At 39.3% G+C, this 7161-nt stretch overlaps 1 protein-coding gene across 1 annotated transcript in view; it reads left to right on the top strand.

Moving 5' to 3' along the window:
• LOC125771996 (uncharacterized) overlaps window positions 1–7161 on the top strand; it is a 439681-nt gene that overhangs the window by 244702 nt on the left and 187818 nt on the right. The gene's annotated exons all lie outside the window — the stretch shown is intronic.

A 7161-nucleotide genomic window follows, 5' to 3' on the forward strand; every position in this document is an offset into this window, starting at 1 on the left:
TGTGAAATGAACATTTCCGCATTCATTTTTAGTTGAAGTGGAATGTCTAAAGGTAGATGAGGTAGATGTGGAATTGGCAAAGCTTTCGGACACGATGGACTTAATATATTTGTCTTGAGAGTTGAGATAGATTTGTACTTAATCAATATAATTTTCAACAAGATTAATACAGTATGTATGTACTTGCTTGAAATAGGAATATAAATCATCAAGAATTTGTGAAAGATTTCGCATCTATCTCTATATGTACCGTTGTAACTTGAAGAGAATCCAAAAATAACTTTCTCGCTTGATCTCAAAAACACTTCAAGACTTAAATATCCCTTAAAAATTAAACATTCACGTTAATCAGATATGTCTTATCAACCAAGTAACTTGGTAGGATTCTATAAAGTATTTTCTACATGAAAACCAATGGTCAAGTAAACTTTTACAAAGCTCCAGTGTCATTTCAGGATGTTCAGCATTAGCATTCAGCGTCAGGATGTTCAGGCTCGGACGAGCTAAAGTGCTAACATTCCACCATTTGTAACTTAAAAACAATATCAAAATTATTTTTAAGATCTCAAGGATATAAATTAAAATCCATTTTCAAAAAAGCATAAACGTCGATACAAATGCAACACAACATAAGGCAACTTGCAAACACAAATATACTTCAATAATTATAAATTTATAATTTTAAAAACAAAAAGGAAAAACATAATTGTAGAAATAAACGCAAAAAACACCCTTCCGGCACAATTGAGCTCACTCACGAAATGAACCGGGAAAATGCAACAAGCACCAGCATTGAAAAATGAAACTTTAGAAAGTGTTTTAATATGCTCAAATCGACTAAAAATAGTGCAAAGCATTTGATTCCGCAAATGAAGCAAGCGTAAATGTGAAAGACATTCATCGTACAGGAAAAACATACACAAAAAAATGAATAAAAACACGTCTCACACATAGCACGAGCAATGCAACAAAAAAACAGACAACAGACAAATGAACGATTTCAAAAGGCAAACACAAGCGGAAGTGCAACATTGACACAAAACTTTTTGGCCACACACACACCTAGTGTATGGTATGTGTCCCGGGTGCGGCTTGCTATCGATTTCGGGTTCCAACCGCGTTCACTTCCCGGACATGTGTGTGTGTCTCTGTATGTGTTTATGCTCCAAAAGCGACACTGTCCTGCTGTCCGGTGCCGGCGAAAAATGTTTAATGATCAAAAAATTCAAATAACTTTTTCCCCTTTTTACCCCACCCGGTGCAGTCTTCTTGATGCAAGCCCTTTGTGGAAAAACCTCACCAAATGTGGGATCAATGCTACCCTCGCGCTGATCGTGATGATGATGATGGTGACGATGCTGCTGCTGCTGCTGCTGCGACTGCTGATAATAAAAGTAGTATAACGGCCAGAGTAACAGTCAAACAGACAGCAGTGACCACCGACAGCAGTGTGACAGGGGTGTCACAACCAACCGAAAACGATGGGGGGTTTGAGAAGTGATATTATTATGTATTTGTTTTATACGCGTCGAGAATATGTGCAGCAAATAATGGCCAACGCCGGCACATAACGCCGGCGAACATGCAAAAGGCGTCTGCGTGTGCCCAACAACCGATACACACACACGCACACACTTGTCCACTTCTTTCAAACTGGCAAATGGAAAAGTTCGAGGTATTGATCTTTGAGCCAGAATTAGGGGTGGGTAGTGGTGGGTAAACTTTTTCCCTCCCATCATCAGTTTTTCAACGAGAAACAAAAAAAACCGGCAACAACTTTAGCAACTTAACTCATGTCTACACACACACAACCCCAGCTTCTCACACGGAAAAGGGAACTTTTCGTCGGTTTCGGTAACGGTTTCGGTAGAAACATGGCTCACAAGTTTGGCTGCTACACTAACCGTACTTTGCCAAGTGCTAAATAGAATTTTGATTCACGCCATACACAGGACGATACCAGCCAGTCAGCTTGGACGGGAAGCCAGGGAACCCAAGGGGTTCTAAATCGATTTTTATCGAACATCAAACTGTCTGAACTCGATGGGGCTTTGGTGTCAAATAATAATGAAGAATTTTTCCTTTCCGACACAGAAACCGTCTCTTTCTGGAGGTGGCAAAAAACAGGATGGTGTTTGCCACCATCCCTCCACAAGAACGGTCGAGAAAGGATTTTGAAACATAAAATATGAAACAATTTCGTTACCCATCGTCATGGTTGGAGAACAGAGTTCGGTAGAAACTGTTCCGTTTAGAGAAAAGGGGGGATGGGGTTTAATATAGCAAACTACCTTGCTTCAAATGTCTATTAATTTGTTTCGACATCGCCCGAGCTTAGTTCCCTCAACGACAGCATTTTGTTCCTTATTGGTGAACGGTGGTGAATTGCCTATTACCTTGTGCTTAAAAATAACCCAAAAATAAAAAGTTGGAATTTTAGTTGGGTATTTCAAATCGAAAGTCAAACAAAAGCATACAACGTATTAAGGTTTTTGTATTAAAATAAACTGACAATTTCGAAAAAGAATGGAAAACTTTAAGGGGGAAAAATACTGATAATTAATCGAAATAACAATAAAGTTAAATATTGATACTCAAAAAATTTGTCTATAAAAACGTGTAACTACTTTAACAAAACTGGCTATTAACCTAAGAAGAATCAACCGACATATTATCTTACATAACTGCAGAATGGGAGAAAAAATATAAAAATAATCTTTCTATACATTTTCTATTTTACAAAAACCAAAATTTTGAAAATGTTAAGAGCTGTTGTTAGGATTACATACAGCTGCTATCATTAAGGAGTCTGACAATTGGTCCGATCGTAAAGAAAGACTAGAATATCTACCCCAATTTGGACTATATCAAGAGATCCAGCAGCGAATTGGTCATGTAACAAACGAAACCTACTGAAATTTCTTCATTCTTCAAATATTAAATATCAGGCGAAAACTGGAGAACTTGTACTAATACAGAACAACTCCAGAACTGTTGTAGACATGACATGATATCCGGACCAAGGAGTCAAAAATGTATAAATCGCATTCGAGAGAAACCCGAATACCTCGAACAATTTAACACTGTCCTGTTTTGTCGAAAGCAATTGCCGAGTTCCAATCCTTACTTACCTTTAATTTTCCAGGATGCTATTTGAGAGGCTTCCTAACACAAAGAGAAAGCAGGAAACTCCAACCAAAAGCTGACATCCGCTCTCGGTGAAACATGGATCCTTCTTGTACTTGTAAGATCACAATAACATCGCTTACCGAAACCTAGGATCAGCAGCTTGTATAACGTGATCTCGGGTGGATGCAACAGAACACAAATCTACCTTCTGTCTCAGAGTGTCAGATCTACATCATCCACCTTGTTGAAATCCTGTGAGTAATGTAGCAGTCCTTAAACCTTCGTTGTAGCCTGAAATGTATGCCTGATGAGCCCCAATATTAGTTCTACTCATCATCATCATTATCACTGACTTCATGGAAGAGTACGTCATGCAGACATGGAGAGATCTTCAACCTGATTCCGGGAAATTCGTTCTAAGATCTATTCTCCATTCTCTCCGACTATATCCAACCTTCGACAGGTTCAGATCCACTTCATCCAGATAATGAGCTCGCAGTGCTTCTCTACGCATCGTGCCAAACGGATAGGTGATGATCACGTTCTTGAAATAGCCTTAGTCCAGCATCCTCACAAAATTCCTCAACCATCATCCAGCTTTTGCCTCCGTCGGGACGTCTTCTCCGCTGAGCAGCTCAACTAGTTCAAGGTTTAGTCTCCATTTCCATATGTCCCACGCTCAAAAATGACAAGATGGTTGGGGGTCTTCCGTCAGCAATGTCAAAGATTCCTGTCTATAGATGACTGGCAGGCGTACCAGGGTGCGGTACATACTGTATTTCGTATCTTGAATGGAAAACTCCATTCCTGAGCAAATTGTTGCTGTTGGTTTCACTATTCGGCAAAGAAATAGAATCACAAAGCTCCAGTTCGTTGGTCATGTCCTTGAAATGACACCAAACGACCCAACACACAATGTTTTTGTGAATGTCACAAATAGTCTTCGAGTAGGATTAAAAATCCAAATAACGTTTTACCAAATTTTGCAATTTAAAGAAAAAAAAACATTCTCTTCTCTTCCAACATTAGATTCCCCTAAAACGTATTCTAATATTTTTCGTATTTAAATCCTTATATTTACCATAAGCAAATGAAATAAACCAGTTAAACCAACGATGCGAAACACTTGCGCAAAGGAGTACTTCTACGAAAATGTTTTAAATTTCCCCCTCGTGCATTATTCAACAGAAATAATGATTCTAAAATACAAATTCACTTTCCTTATTTCCCTCAAAGCAAACTAAATTGTCGAAAACATCTTTTGCCGTTTGCAGAGTGACGGTGAAGCTCTAAAGAAACTACCTTCACCAACGTTCAATAACTATATCACGACGTTCGAACATTTTGCTTCACAAAAAAAAATCCGCCATTTCGAGCATCTTTAAACGAGGCAAACTTCAAGCGAAAACTTTAATATTAAAAAAGTATCGTCCCATCTTCGTACCGATATAGCAAAAGGTTTACAAAGAAAAGTCTAGGCAAAACCTTTCACCATGAACGGACCAGGGTGGGGGTAGGTGTTGTAGTCAGGGTGAATTCCCCAAACATACACACACACACAGTACTGCCGTGGTAAACTTCATTTTTCAAAGCTACAAAAGAACGCAATCCGGCTCCTGGCGTGTTCCCGGTGCATATTTCTTTTCTAACTCTCGCATACACTCGCTCAATACAGTTCTACCTTTCCCCATTTCTACATTATTCACAGCCCTCTTTGAGGGAGTAAATGATGGCCACGGTTCCGGTGGTGATCGAGGAACCAACCCCGGGTAAACCCTGGAAGGACAGTCATAAACAATATTATTGGATCCTGGTGGATGATGGTGGTGTTTTGCGGTGTGTGGAAGTTTTGAAGGCTTACAATGCACTAGACTCAAGTGGCCCGGTGAAGGTAATCACCGTTGCACTGATTACGGTGGTCAACTTCTAAAACGTGAAACGCGTAGCCTCGACCTCGGCGTCGTGTCGAACGCGAATCAATCGCTGAAGACGTTCCGTACGATGAAGATGCTGCCGCTTCGGCTAGTTCTTCTCTGAAGTTCTTCAAGTTCTTCTGAATGAAACAGCGAAACATGGTCGAACATAATACTACCCTCGGCGGGAGGTATTACCGTCGCTCTTGAGTTCATTCGTTTATACCTATACTGCCCCGTTCGCTGGAACAGCCCGTAAAAGGGACGATATGATCGAGGAGCGAAAGGAAAGTATCCTTTTCTAGGGCAAAACTTCAAACGACTTCCTTCAAACGGCCAAGAGGACTTCCAACGATGTGACGATGAAAGCGAAACTAGCCAAGTGGCAATGATGAAAAGAAAGCAAAATAATAATAAAAAAAAGGGACGAATGAAATAGAAAACAGCATTCAACGTGAGTGAGGAGGAAAATGCATCAAAAGCATAAATATGCTGCCGCTGCTGGATGCAGGGTTGCACCGCAAACTGGTGCGAAAATACCCGCAGCTGACCCCGGGCAATGGTGAAATGGAAACCCGTTATTTGGTTGGTTTGGCTGTTGCTTGTGGGTCGTGATGAAGTGGTGATGAGAAAAGGAACGAAGGGAGAAGCGAAACAAAGTGTGACGCACGCGCGCGTCCTTCAAAGACCTATTTCCTCCCTCCCCGGGGTGTGGGGTATTTTGCATTCTATGACACACGAAGACGAATGATTTAACGAGAAAGAGAGAAAACGAAAATAAAGATCTTCTTAATGAGCGAGCTCGTGGTGGAAAAAGGGACCTTCCTACGGCAATTAACAGGGACCATGGCGTTCTACCTTACCTGTACCCGGGAGGGACAGAATTTAAATGACAACAATACTATAAGCACGTCCTTGCTTCGGACAAACGGTGGACACTGCTATCCATAAGCTTTCTTTCCATTCTAGGTCGACTTGGCAGCAGAAAAAAAAACATCTATTTTGCATTATTAACTTTTTTATGAATAATATGTGCATTTATTTTATCTGACTCGAGCGTGTATAAAGGTTCGCCTCGTACAAACCCACACCGTCGCATTCACGGGGAAAGTGTGTGATTTATTTACAAAACTTTGTACAACTTATCATAAATAGGTGCACGACACGTGGGATGACGAGTAGTAGCTTTTTTTTAGTTGTTTGCTGCTTGAGATGGTTATTCTAAATAAACGTACACAAAGAGATACGGATGTCGTGCCTTAATGGGTAATAGTATACAGAAATCGTTCTGGCCCGTATCGGACTGGAATGTGAATCGGATTCCGATTCACTCCTTTTTTTGTTGTTTCATTTTATAACAATTATTTCTTTTTCTTTACCAAACATTTGCTTCACATACAAACGACTAAAAGTTGTTGCTTCACATTTAGCTTAAATGACTCGCTTATTAGTAACAGGGGGTACAGTTTATCTACACTTACGTACTATAATAAGGGTGGTTTCACACTCATGTGTGCAATGGCTGCAAAAAATATGATAAATAATAATTTTATCAACATACGAAGATAATTCTTTTTACATTTTTATACGACTAAAAGAAAGGAAAGAAAAACAAAAAACCGCAAATGCATTTCAATCCAACAAAATAACGACCTTAACGTACTGCGCTAATTATTTCCTCTCATACATAATTCATACAACCATGAATAAGTAATATGCGGAGTAATAAATATAGAAATAATAATACAGAAAACGAAAGTAACAAAATGAAGAAGAAGAAACAGCGGTTTGCGTCCTACCTTAGGGTAATCAGCAAGCTTGTTTTGATTGTTGTTTTGCTTATATTCACTAACTCACATCCATCAGATACACGTTCCTTTTCTTATTCCTCAGTTCCTTCAATCGTTGTTTTCATGTGCAAATTTCACTTCATTTGTTTCACATTTGTTTATCTTTTTTTTTCATTTGTTTCACATTCATCTACATCTCTGATTTCTACACAATTCTACACTGTTTTTGTTTTACTTCTACTTCTGTCTTCTTATTGCTTATATACGTTTCAGCCTTTGCCCTTTTCACTTAGCATTAGTGCTTATACATTTTAAAGTTCAAGAAGATA

This window comes from Anopheles funestus, chromosome 3RL, assembly GCF_943734845.2.
Source record: "Anopheles funestus chromosome 3RL, idAnoFuneDA-416_04, whole genome shotgun sequence".
NCBI classification, from domain to species: Eukaryota; Metazoa; Arthropoda; class Insecta; order Diptera; family Culicidae; genus Anopheles; species Anopheles funestus.